Source organism: Protopterus annectens, chromosome 1.part0, assembly GCF_019279795.1.
Source record: "Protopterus annectens isolate FY-2018-M chromosome 1.part0, PAN1.0, whole genome shotgun sequence".
In the NCBI taxonomy this organism is placed as follows: domain Eukaryota; kingdom Metazoa; phylum Chordata; order Ceratodontiformes; family Protopteridae; genus Protopterus; species Protopterus annectens.
In genome coordinates, this window is record NC_056725.1 from 196991727 (window position 1) to 197006102 (window position 14376).

Below are 14376 nucleotides of genomic sequence, written 5' to 3' on the forward strand. Positions count from 1 at the left end.
GCACATGTTGTGGGGACAGGGGAGTGAAGTTGACTCAGAACCTGTGGGGAAATAGGTTAGCTATGAGTACAGACTCATTATATGTGTTATCATTAAATATGAGTTCACCAAGGTCTATCTGATAAGGCCGACAACCCAGAAGACTGACAAGATGAACGACACCAAAAGGCCGACAGTTGAAATAGCCAACAACTGGAAACCTCGACACGCAAAACACCGTCAAGCAAGACAAACATTTCTGCACTGTAGTGCGATCTCGGAGTTGGTATATTAAAGTTACGGGTGTGGTGGGGGGCAGAGCCCCCCATGGCTGTGGAGGGAGGAAATTGCTAGCTTTGTGAAAGTAAGTTAATTTTGTTTTTTTTTTAGTTGGTTGCTGTGTTTTGATTCCAAAGTGACTGCAGATGTTTTTCCTGTGCTGGTGTTGTGTTTTGTCGGGGTTATGGTTTGTCAGGTTTGTGAATTGTCAGCCTTCTGCATTGTCGGTGTTCTGCTGTTGAGTATTTCATTGTTGGTGTTCTCAGCTTTTGGCTTTCTCAGGTAGATCCATTCACCAACAATGTGTGCTTTTCCTCTGAGGTTACACATGTAGCTACACTGTGCTTTATGGTTGCCCTTTGTGGCAGAGGCTAATTTTGTCACATACTGTTTCTGCATGATGTCACAACACTATGTGCTCTTTTTAGCTGAGGAGGGTGTGCCTCCATTTTAGGGGGGCACCCTCACTCCAACTGTCACACAGCAATGTCCACCTTTTATTGTCCAGCCTGGTAATGTCAGTTGTCCACCAGGCAGATATGCTGTGCTATGAGGAGCTTGTTTCCCCAGTCAGGTATAGCCAAGTCTATACAGTTGTACTAGTGCTTGCATAAAGCATTGGTGTAGGGCTCTGCATACTTGCCTGTCCCATCTGAGGGGAGAGGTGCAGTCAAGCTATGTAAACTATCCCTTAAAAGCTAATAAATTGCTTTGTTGACATTTATTATTGTATTTTTTGCAGGGGGGGGGGTGCAAGTGTGAAACTTAGTTTTAATGAGACTGATCTGTGGTCAGATTTCACCAGGGCTACAATGGTCACTCATATTGGTAAAAACCTGATGCAGTACATTGGCTTGCCATGTTGGGATGTCACGCCACTGGTCCAGGGCATTGTAATGAAGGATGTGGACTAACCTTTGGGAAGTGAACTTATGCATGACTAACCAACACAGTTGGTGGTTACTTAATGTAACCCCAAACCATGGTGTGCCAATGTATCTTGATAGAGACAAATACATGCAAATAAGCACAATCAGTGTCTGGATTCATGGAGCTGCTCCTGTAGCTGGCAATGGCTTGATTAGGTGCCCTTCCAGCTGTGAATAGCACCTGCAGTGTCTCCAGGAAATCACACTGTTCACCAATCTGCATGTGTATCTATCCTTAGTTAATATGTATACACTACCTGCATTACCTTGCAGACTGTCACTTTGAGGTCTGAACGTGTGGAAGGAAGTATTGTCTGATATGGCTGTGGTGCTCTCCACAGCGTTGACCCAGGTGTCTGTGACTGCACAAATGTCTGCATATTCCAGGGTAGGGAAACCTTCCTCATAGTGAGGTTTAGTGTTGCCATTCCTAGCATGTAGCAGCATAATCATGATGTTGTACGAGGATGACATTCTCATTGGAAAGTTATTCCTCCAGACAGTGCCATAAGATGCACTGTGGGGGTGACAGCAGCCTTAACCAGTACTCAACATCCCAGGGATGACAGATGAAGACCATCTCTGGTAGACCATTGAGGTGTGTTGAACAAGTCATCCCAGACAGACATGTAGTGGATCCCCTTACAATGACACCACATGCTATGGCAATTATTGATGTCCATCATTGTCCGTGTGTATTGAGCCATCATCCTAGGTGAGGGTCAAATGCAGCTGGAAGCTATGGGCATACCCACGAAAGACACAGAGTGCCTGAGCTCAGTCATGTGTCTGCATGCAGTCCAGTGTCATATGTCCAGGTTCGTACACACCTGTAGGAGCTATAATGTCATCAATATGTTACCTAACATGCATTTACTATTGTCAAGGTGTGGTATGGCCTATTGTGTCAACCCACAGACAGCTAATTTGTGACTTTTCCCATATGTAGTCAGGTGACACATACATCAAATTGTGTCACGATGTAATCACCTATGAATAATAGGTTTGATTTTATGATTTGTCTCAGGTCTTTAACCAGTGAGATGGTGGTGCATTAGCTATTATGTGGTCTCCAGAGGTAGCAATATGTGTACTGAGTTTGCATATGGTTTTCTGAGGTGTCTGTTGTTTGGGAATGCATCTGGTAAGGAGCTCCATACCTGCAGGTGTGTGCGCTGTGGGCGTGGTTGGAGCAGGAGTTGAGCTGTGCATGTTGGCAAAATGCTCATTGCCATACGTACTGACTGGTGTGTGAGACACCATGGAATCTAGGTTTGTAATACAGTCAGATGTCTCACACGTTGTGTTTGTGTGGCATGGGAGTTCAGGTGTGGGGACAATTTCTACATCTCATCAGCAGTCATTGATAATGCCAGTAGCAATATAGTTATGTTTGTGTGTATGTCACAGCAGGCGATCATGAGGCAGTGTCATGACAGGTAGCAAAATGTAACATCACCTTTATATAAGTTCCCTAAGGTAACACAGCACCTGACATTGTTGTGTGAGTACAATGCTTTGCCAGGAATGTGGCTCTTAAATTAACCATAATCCTGTTACTAAGCTTGGCTGCACTACAATACCTCAAATGTGATACTGTGTAAGTCTAGCAAAGTTAGGGTCATGCTGCTACATCCTTGGGGTTGACAGCCTGAAATGCAGTGTTTGTAGGTACTCCTTGCAATGAAGATGTGAATGTCCATGCACGCACAGAGGACTTGTTCAACTTTGCAGACATGACTTTGGCCTTGCAAGTTTACAATGCCTATAAATCCACAGAACGAGGTCCTTGTCAGCAGAAACCAGACACCAAAATGAAGTCCTTAACGCGTTTTAATGTAATACCAAAGCGTTTTCGCCACGGCAATCCGTAGCTTCTTCAGAGGAGAATAAGCAAGTAAAACAACACACTCCATTAATATCAGGAGATGTAGGATATGACATCTTCCAATTTCCTCCAAGCAGCAATCACTTTTTTAAAAAAACATATATCACATAAAATATAAAACCCTACCAATTAATAAATACAACAACTTATATGTAAACTTTGTATAAAAACATGGCTAAAATAAGCCTTATACAAAACAGATAAGTATAAAAATAAGAATAAGAATAAAGATAGTTAACCTACATATAAGTTGTTGTATATTAATGGAGTGTGTTGTCATGTGGAGTCACTGGACATTACACATTATATTGTGATGCTGCAGCTGTGCTTCCAATCACCATCTGGTCAATACCCTAGTAAAATGCCACCATCCCTGGAGCAGAAGGCATAATACATGCAAAAGTCAATTGATTGCTCAGGTTGCTAATCAAGGCATCTACCTGGGAAAGGGTATGTGAAGCCTGTTACAGAGCCTTGCATGACGTGGGAAAACTATGTGGATGAACTAACAGGCTCTGTCCTTCTTCTGATCATGAGCTTCATAGTAATGTTTTGTTTCTGCTGAGAGAAAAAGTATTGGAACATGGTATCCCAGGAGAGAGTGGTTGTGGTGGGAGCAGCTTTAGTAGTAGCTAGGTACCTGCAATTCAGGGGACTCCCCTGCTTTCCACATTTTTCACATGGTAATTGTTTCCTTTCAGTACACACTTCTTGAGTAGTGTACAACTGCAAAATACCTGTGTAAAACCTCCTACATTACCCTCACTGGATGCACATATTACCTTTCATTCCATTGTTTGTCTGTGCTCAGTACAGACATAGACAACTTGGATGACTATCTTCTTGGAGAACATAATGGAAGTACCTGCAATAGCTAGTTGCACAGCCATGACATGAGTTACCATGGAAATGATTGGTAAAAAATGTCATAAACCTACAAACACTGTACCAAACACAGTTTGTTTTTATCAAGGTCAGATCATGCCTAACCTAACCGGTGGACCTCATTGACTGTTAAACTATGCAATGGGTGAGGGGAATATGACTAACTCCACCTACCATGGACTGACAAGGCATTTGACAATATTAAGCCATCAGGCATTGATGAAAAACTGCATAGATTATTTATAACATAGTATGTCAGCTGGTGGCTAGGCAAGTGTCTGATATTCATTATCAAGGAAGATAGAATTGGGTAGTCCACCACTACAATGAGGTCAGTCACCAGTGGACTTCCCTCAGAAATGATTCATGGAGTACCCCTACTAGCTATTCCTTCTATGCAGTAATGACCACTGTCAGTGACCTCTGACTGACTACATTTGCAGAAGCTTGCAAATTAGGTTATGACACTGAATTCCACACAGAACCAACATTTATCCAGGATGGGCTAAACCACACATTTGGTTGTTGTCATAGCTACTGACAAATAGTAAATGCAAAGGAATTCACAATATTATTCTTTTGGAAAGTCATCCACCCATAGAAAATATAGTATTGTCCTTATGGACACAGAGAGTGATCTAGTCTTTGACTGTCACTGGTCATTAAGATGTGGGAATTAATTTTGATTTGCACAAGCTATAGAGAAAGGAATGGCATGTAAATGCCAGATAGTCATTGTTATGCTGTATTTAGTACTCATCATCCCCATCTTTGAGTGCAATGGCACCTTTGCTATGTCACCACACAGACATTTCTGACAACTTTAAACCCACAGAGGTTCCATGGTAAACCAATACATAATGTAGATAATATGCTTTGGAGGGAGATGTATAGCTGCCATACAGGGAGGTGTGAGATCCCACTGTGTACCTCCTGCATATACAAGATAGAACTAACACATGTATTAGCTGTTCTACACACTTACACCTTCACTTAGGTATAAATAGTACATGCTGGAGACACAGGTATGTAACTCATACATGCTATACGTAACAGGCTCCCCAAGCATGTGCAGCACACTTCCACTGTAATGCACATCATGTGCAAGTTACACAATGGGATGCAGAACAAGACAATCATAACTGGTGTAGGACAAATGTGTGTAATAGACACAGAAAAACTGCAGATGGCTCATCTCCATCTCTACAGATTGGAGATATGTTTGCTCCCGAAACCATGCTGACACTTATCAAGGGTATCAGACCTTGTCAGAGACTAGGGATGCATGAGTAGGCTGAATGAAGCCATTGTCCTTGTTAGTCTGTTATACACATATAAACATATGGAGCCATGCATCTATAGTGCTGGCCCTTTCTGAAGACATATTTCTTCTGTGCTGACATTCCATCCTGTGCTGTGATGTTTATGGATTTATTGTCACTGTGTATTCATAGGTGTCTCACACAGAATCCTGAAACTGAAACATAAACAGGTCCATGAGACAACTTTCATTGTGTTAGTGTACAGCCATGATGACATCATACAATGTAAGCTACACAACATGATGTGGTTTACTCATTACATATGTCAGCATACAATATGCATCTGTCAGTGAGCAGTGCAAGTGGCATGTCAAAGGCAACAATGAATTACGCAAAGGCACATTAATTTATATTGCCTCCCTGTGCATCAGACACATAGTTCCATTTCCCTGCATTGATGATGAGGATGACAGGGATGTGACGCAGGTATCATCAATTACACAAGGTTTTGTGTCGGCGCAGGAGTCATAGGCAGACCCAATAGTTTGAAAGCATGTGTGCGAGTCAGGAAGAGAAGCAGGCAAGATGGGCCATGGAAATGTGCTGTGTGTGTCTGCAGTTGACCTGATTGTGAAAGTAGCATGTGAATGTGTGTGTGAACACAGTAAAACACTGTGTTAGCCCTACTCGTGTATGTCAGACAGCTTTGAGCCATACATGGTAGAGCTGACAGTTCACCGTCTTCAACCCTGAACATGGGAACTGGCTCTGCCAAGAGTCACACTGGCACCTTCATGCCCAAGGTCAGATGCTGTGCTAGTAACCGATGGTGACTGCTGTCTTATGGGACTGTGTCCTATACGGGAATGTCCAGGACCATGAGCCCATGCCCTGCCATGTCTTGGTGTGGACAGCACACTACTCTCTGGAGCACTGGATGTACTGCCACTACGGGAGTGTGATTTTTGCACAGTCATGTGGTCTTTCCACTGATGTAGTTGATGACCTATGTTCATGGGTCCGATGCTCACCTCCAACCAGGCATTCCAACACAGATAATGTGTGTCCCAAGGCAGATAGTGTGCCATCTGTTTGAGACCACTGTCTTTCCACTGCATCAATCAACCAATCCAGATTATCTGCAACATGGTGAAGACAGTCATAGATGTCAGACTGTGCTGCATTCATTACCCTGAGCATTCATGTGAAGTTCCTTTCAGGACATGTCTGCACCTCCATGATTGCCCAAAACATATGCAAAGTGACTCATGATGAGACACCTGCAACTGGTGGTGGAAGGGCAGTAGGCCTCCTATGAGCACCCCTATTAATCTGCCTGTCTGGATCCTCACCAGACCTTTGGCTATGGCCAGTATTGACACTCACTGCAGCCGTAGTTGCCACACTTTCCTGGTCAATGTCCCCACCATCTGACTGTTCAATATCCGAGGCCACCGGGGACTGGATATGTGTAGGCATACTGACTGTGTATGGTGATAATAAGGGAGGAAGAGGGATGTAAACCTCTGGGACAGATTCAGCCCCTGAAACCTCCAGCTCTGCTTCACTTTGGGGACCATCATCATCAGAGTCAGAAGAGACACTGACATGAGGTTGCGAAGGGGAAAGAGACCAACCCCCCTGGTCATCTGTAATAAAAAAGGGAAAAGTAGTACATCTGTACCTGCACTATTACACCCTGTAGTACTATGCTGCAATATATGTTAAGCTATATACACTGTTGTCACTATTACAGACCTGTTTAACCCCCAACCTCATCTAGTAGGACAAGAGGACATTATTTTCCAACAAACTTCTCTAGTTACGTGTAAATAAAAGCTCATTAAACAACAATCTCATCAGCAACAATGAGGTACAGTGTTGACATTTGTCAACAATCTGCACAGTTGACACATGGCAGTCTGTAGTGGCTTGACAATGCTATCACATCTATCAGTGTGGTCACCCCTACAAGGCATAGGTATGACTCTAAATTGTGTACAGTCAGAAAATATCGGTGCAGTTGGCAATCATGCCGACAGTACATCAGTCTAGTCAGCAGGCCTGGGATGACACTTTACAAAATATATTGCAATAAATCTACATGTGTAACAGAACAGTGTTGTGCTTACCAGGAGCAGGACCATGACCTTGTCTGATTCCTGACAGACATGTGAAAAGTTGAGGGACAGGTAATGTAAACACCACCGCATGTTGCACTATAACAGGGCAATATGTCCATACATCTCACATTTACAGTAGCTACTATGTTAATTGTTATGTTGGTCAAAATCTAAGCATAGGATTCAAAATGCAGTTAACCCCCCCCCAAAAAAAAACAAACACCTGACACCCATGTAAAACTATATAGACACTGATACATTGAATTCTACAGTACTCCAATGCTGATCAATCTAAGCCTACTATGCCACTTCTCTGGTGTGGAAACTGTGGCACCTACATCCATGATATATGGTGTGATGGATGTCTGGGAGTTGCTGTGTGTTCCTAGGCTCACCAGAAATTCCTCGGTGTCTGAGAGTAGTTGTTCCACTGCAGGCCATTCAACAGTGACACCACAATCCCTGGCCCATCTGCTGCATGTGGCATTTATCATGTCAGTTGCATGGTGTTGAACCTGCTCATATGTCCTGCTCTGTTGACTTATGGCATTAACATCACATACCAGGTCAGCCCACAATGCTGCCCACTGTTCCCTGTTTTACCTCCCCCTGGACAGTAGGAGTTTACGTTGTTGATGGAGGCCTTCCAGGATTATATCATTCTCGGCATCCATAAAAGGGCCCCAGCATCTTGTATACATTTTTTTTTGAAAGATAACAAAATGAGAACACATGTCAGGATCACATACGTGGGAGTACACTAGAAAAATTAATAATAGAATGGCTGGCAGCATCCACTGCTTGATCACACACCTCATACTACACAGTGTGCAAACATACTAAGGGTGTGGATGCAACTAAGATATGAGCAATAGTCAGCAATTCCTGTTTGTGCCATGACAGATACTGCCATATGATCGCACACTCAACACAGGAGTCCATTGTATTTTGACCCTTAGGGGTAACCCCACCTGATAATATGTCAAAACAAGAGTGCCAAAAATAGCAGTGTGCTATTACAACCACTATAAAAGGACATTCCCAGGAGACCAGCGTGCCACATTGGCAAACAACATTCTACCCTTGTACTGTACTTCCTCTGTAGGTGAAACAAATCTGGAGATAAATGACATGTAATCATTACAGTTCACAGAAAGGCTTATGCTGTAATCCCCATACCCCCTAAGTATATTTAAACATATGCATCATGTTGTAAACAAAAGGGTTACTTACCTGATGGAGTACAAGACTCCTCTGTTGATGCGTGCAGATATATAAAATTCATGGCAATGTGTTTACTGTGTCAATAATGGTTCCCCTAGCTAGTGATTTGCCTTTTTAACATGATTGTCATTATTTATTTATTCATCTTATTTATTTTATTTTACATTTGTTGACCGGGTTAGTCCAACTGGATACTTGTCCATTTTCAGCGGAGGGCCAGGGCCATACATACATACAGAAAAACTGTTATATTAAACAAGTTAAAGCACTGTTGCAGATACAATACGAAGGATAAAAGTCATTCATTCTGTCATATATAAATCTGATTTGTTATAGAGTAACTATTAGGAAGCAATGTAGGGGTGGCCAGAAGAACTCTTTAGTACATGTTTATATTGCCAGAGTTAGTCAGGATTAGAGCAAGGACATAGCCATTGCCTGTTAAAGTACTGTTTTAGATTTTTTTTTTAATTGGGATAGAACAGGTTCTGAAGCTCATCAGGAAGTGAGTTCCATATTTTACCAACAGAGTTGGCATATAGAGAGTCTCCAGATGAGTTGTTGCTTTTGAGGGTTTGGACTAGTAATTTGTTGGATGAGCGAAGTGTATTGAGGTTGCTGTAAGGGGTGATAATTTTTGTAAGTATGGGTATGTTTTCAGGTTGGTAGAGAATTGTATGTGCTACTATTAGCTGATTGTACTGATGTTGGGAATTTTATGTGCTACTATTAGCTGATTGTACTGATGTTGGATAGGCAATTCTAGCCACGCTAGATTCTTTAGGTTCAGACAGTGGTGTGTTCTGTATGCTGCTCTAGTGGCAAATCTAGCAATATGATTAAAGCAGCTAGAGAGTTTATTAAGGTCAGACTTATTCAAGTTTGTGAAGAGAGGGGATGCATAAAGGATGGTGGAAAGTAGATGTGTACAGGCAATTACCATCCTAGCTAGTGGAGTGAGGAAAAGTATGATCTTGTATAGTGAGTCCATTTTTTATGACCTTTTTAATAGTTTTATTAATATGCATATCAAACTTGAGGTTATAATCAACTGTTACACCTAAGAGTTTGGTACAGGGATCTGGGACAATGACAGTGCCATTGTTAGATTTTATAGTAAAGGTTGGAGTGGAGGGTTTACGAGTGGGGGAGAAAAGCAGTAGTTTCATTTTGTTAGGATTTAATGGGAGACGTTGATTACAGAGCCAATTCTCAACAGTATTAAAAGCATTTTTGGATAGAATCTGCAGACTTAAAGGGGAGGTGGCAGAGCAGGTCAAAGTGGAGTTATCTGTCATTACCACTGGAGTCATTACCAGGTGATTAGCACTTAACCAATCTGTGCTTCTGAACTGCTAATTGCAGCCAATACAGCTGACTTGTAGTATAATTAATGAATGACATGCAACCACCGAACAAGATATAAGGCCTCAGTGTAGATTAGAACCATTTCTCATGTTGTACTGGAAATTACTGGGGTAAAGATACATCATCACAGAGAGTATGTCTGTAGCACCTACCTTTTACAATCAGATGTGTGTGCTACTGGCTAAAGCCGATGCTCTAGGCAATAGGCACTAGGCAATAGGCATAGGCAGACAGTGTTTGCACTTTGGAGGACAAGAAGCTGTAAGAGTAAGTGTAGGAGTTGTGGCAGTCTTGTTGTAAAGGTAAAGCCAGATTTAGGGTACCCATTCCATTGCAAAATAAGGCATGTGTTTAAGGCAAGTATGTTAGCCAACAGAAGCAGTACCACAATCAAAGGCAAAATGGTTGGTGTGTCCTAGAGAAAGGTAAGGTGGTAGATTAACCATTATGTCATGCAGTTGGACAGGTGCCAAGTCATTAGGCTGCTGGGCCACAATTTCAGTACACACTTCAAAATCCTGTGGGAATTCCGGCTAATGCATGACTTGGCATTATTTGCACTTGATAGTGTTGTACTAGAAGTAGTAAGTAGTTAAGAGTGGTCCTAACTGCAGACATCTCTGTCCGATTACTTAGATGCAGACATTCCATCTGTACTGCTTTGGGTGGATATATAGGTGATAAGACAGATGTACACATAACAATATATAATGCTGATGTCCACATACATGTTTTTGCAATGGTAGAGGCAGCTGTAATTGAACCCAGGACCACATGTACCAAATGCATTTTACAGACTGAGCTACAGTTACACTGAGGTAATGCATGTATTTTTGCATGTTGTAGACATCATTCCACAGTTATCTGGTGTTATACACTGCATTTACATGCATGCCTCTCATCTGTACATGTTTTTACAGAATGTCCAGATCAGATTTTGCCTTCATATTTTATGCCTTTTTTCATTACATTGTAACTTTCTGGCAAATTAGTGTTAAACATTAAAGATTGAAGCAAGAAAATAATGACAAACATTTGAGTTTCAGACTTCCATGTACTTCAAAACAGTCATGCTAAATCAATACCTCTTAGTTTGTCATCCTTCTAAGTTTGTAAGAGCACTATTGAAAAATTGTCCCTATTTTTGGGCCTTTGACCCAGTTTTATTTATGGATTTGTACATATTGTATGGCTTTAGAATGCTGTATTTCTCTATTAGAGTCCCAGTTAAAATCCTATTTTTACATTAATGTTTAAGCAAATGTATTGTTACATGTACATATACTTGCATGATTACCTGCTATCACATACCTTACTTACATTCATTGTTGTGTGTATGGCTTTAGAGTGATGTATTTCTCTAGTAGAGTACTAATTACAATAATATTTTTCTATATTTCTTTCAGTTGGTTTGAGCGGGGTGGTGTGCTGCTCAGCATCACTTAAACACGCTTAATGATGAAAACTTGAGCATTATTATGTTTTCATTTATTTAAACACTTGGGTTAATTAGCAGCTGTTTGGCTTGGTGGGTTGAGCCACTGTCATGCAGGTGGGATGGTCTTTGAAATTGAAATAGGGTGCAGGGTTACATTTATAATGTGATCAATATTTTATGAAAGCATATGTAAATGTAGCTCTATTTAGCATAGCTAAGCAATGAGGCACACCATGCTGCATCATGCAAAAAATCTTTAAAGAAAAGAAAATTGGGGAGATAGGACAGTTGAATTTGAACTGTCAACCCGGAAAAAGGCTGATGACAACTTAACTGCATTGTCAAGCCAATTGGACCAAATTAGGTGTGTGCAGTGGCCACGTGTGCAAAATGGAGAGCTATGTATGGGGCGATATTTTTTTCGTGGGATGGGGCCCATTTTTTTTTAAGGCAAGAGTGGAATGTTGGGGAAGGGACATAGGTACATGTGGGGGAGGTAGGTTGGGAAGGGAAGGAAGCATTTGCAGAGAGACAAGACCGACAAGATAGCAGACAGGGTTGACGTGTGACATAAGAGGGGGTTGAACACCTTGGATGGGGAGGGTGTTGTGGAATTGCAGTCCCAGGACCATCCATATAGTAGCAGTGTGACTCATGTTCTCGCCCAAGAGTGTGTCATCACTGCTCCTCCACTGCCCCCAGGGTGGCAGTGGAGCAGGCAGGCATGCGGGGCATGGCTGCCCCATCAGTATGGTGAGCATATCCTCCATTTAGTGCAAGTGTGCACCAAGAGTTTGCACAACCACCGTGTGCACCATACCTGGCAGTTCATGATGGGTGACAAAATCACCGCTTCTACCTCTCCTTCCAGAGGGGTCCCAGCCCCAGCCTGTGGGACAGAACTACCCTATGCCACAGGTAGTGCAGGGACAGCAGAGGGGGCACCACCAGACAGACTGCAACTCAGACATGCTGGGCCCCAGTGCCATGGCCAGTGGAGGCAAGGTAGGTGGATCGCATGGAACTAGCCTACCTTGTCAATCTGAAGTAAATTAGACATAAACATAAGGTAAGCTAGGTAATAACCAAACCAATGTTACTATTAACATAATGGAAGATAATACTTATTAAGCCAAATACATATTAAGGAATATTATGAGGAACACAACAATAAATAACATAACAGTAATTATGATAACAGCAAACCAGTATGACACAACCCATAAGGGCAACATGGGTCTACTTTAATTAAACAAAAGCAGAATCCATCGAATACGAATCCATCAACACATAAACCGCGAAACGCGATAATGTCGAACATGCAAAACCGTGAAATTTAAACATCGAAACCACAATAGTCGGCCAACCCCACTGCCCGTAACATACTACCTACGCAAACAAAAACACCTACATACACTAACAAAAACCCTACTACTAGCACTAAATTAAAACACCAAAACCCCACTTGTAACCCTACACTAAACCCCACATACACAACTATCTATGCACTACCCTTAACCCCTCCCTAACCCTAAGGTCCATAACTACCGCACACTTACCCTTCAGAACTATACCCACACAAAGTAAATATTCCACACACATACACTTAACAAAACTCTACACTAATACTTACATACATTACCTATCTATGCACTTACCTTAACCCACACCCTAACCCTAAGGTCCATAACTATCACACACTTACCTTACGGAGCTATACCGCAGACGGGCCAACTATGACAATTCAACATTTCTGATTTCGCTATTTAATACGTTCGACATTACTGCGTTTTGCTGTTAATGTGTCGACGGATTCATATTTAATGGACTCTGTTTTTGTTTAATTAAAGTAGACCCGGGCAACATGATAGTTTAACAGAACATATTAATATTAAACCATAAAAGAACAAATGACAGTAATAAATTAATACATTTCATAATAATAAATTAGAGAATATAAGGGCTGGGGTGAGAGAGAAAAACAAGTGTGCATTGTCACTTATGTGTACAGTGACTCCAATTCTTGTATAGATGATGTGACATGTATAGGACTCTCAACCTGTTAGCATTGGACAGTATGCACTAACAAATGCAGGTACACATCAATAGGGAACCTTTTTACATATTGCCCTCATACATTACTACCAATGTGTTCTGTAAATGGATTTGCCAATAAATTGCATTCCAAGTAGTGTCATTTATCTGCTAATCAATGACCAGACATATGCGGCATTAGTCATTACATTCCAAAAAATTGTGACAGTTGAGAGGTATGTTCGTGTACACTAATTGAAGTAGACAGCCATTGATTTTTTAGTTGGCTGCCATGGGATTAGACCCCACAAGCTATGACTCAAGGAAACACGTGCACTAAATGTAACACTTGACGGCTGTCAGATTATGAAAGACATGGCAGTGTATACAGGAATACTTTATACTTACTGGAAAAGAGTATTTATCAAGACTATATCTTGCTTTACACTTTATTGATACTGCTCCTGAAGATTGGGCATTTTTACACTTGGATATCTACCCAGAAATTGAGGTACCTTATCCATATACCTTGTTCCTGGAGAAGGAGGAATAAACAGCATTATTTTACTAGAAATGGACATAACAGAGGCTTGAAGCTTACTGTGGGTATTGCATTACATTTATCAGACAATATTTTATGCAGTCCTTATTCTTTTCCATTTTACAGTTAACTGGTGTCAGAAAAAAACACACACATGCAGTGAATACAGCTGTACTACACAGTTATTTGAACAGATTACTTCTCAATGTACAATCCTACTTTACACTTTTATTGGTAATGTACCTTAGAATCTGGCGTTTGCACATGTATTTTTGGCCATAACATCAGCTACCTTACCCATACAGATAATTTTCGATTGGGTGGATTGTACAGCATTATATGCAACAAAATGGGCAGAATACAGACTTTAAACTTGCAGTAGGTATTCCACTACATTTATCAGACAGTTTTTTTTTCAGCAGTCTT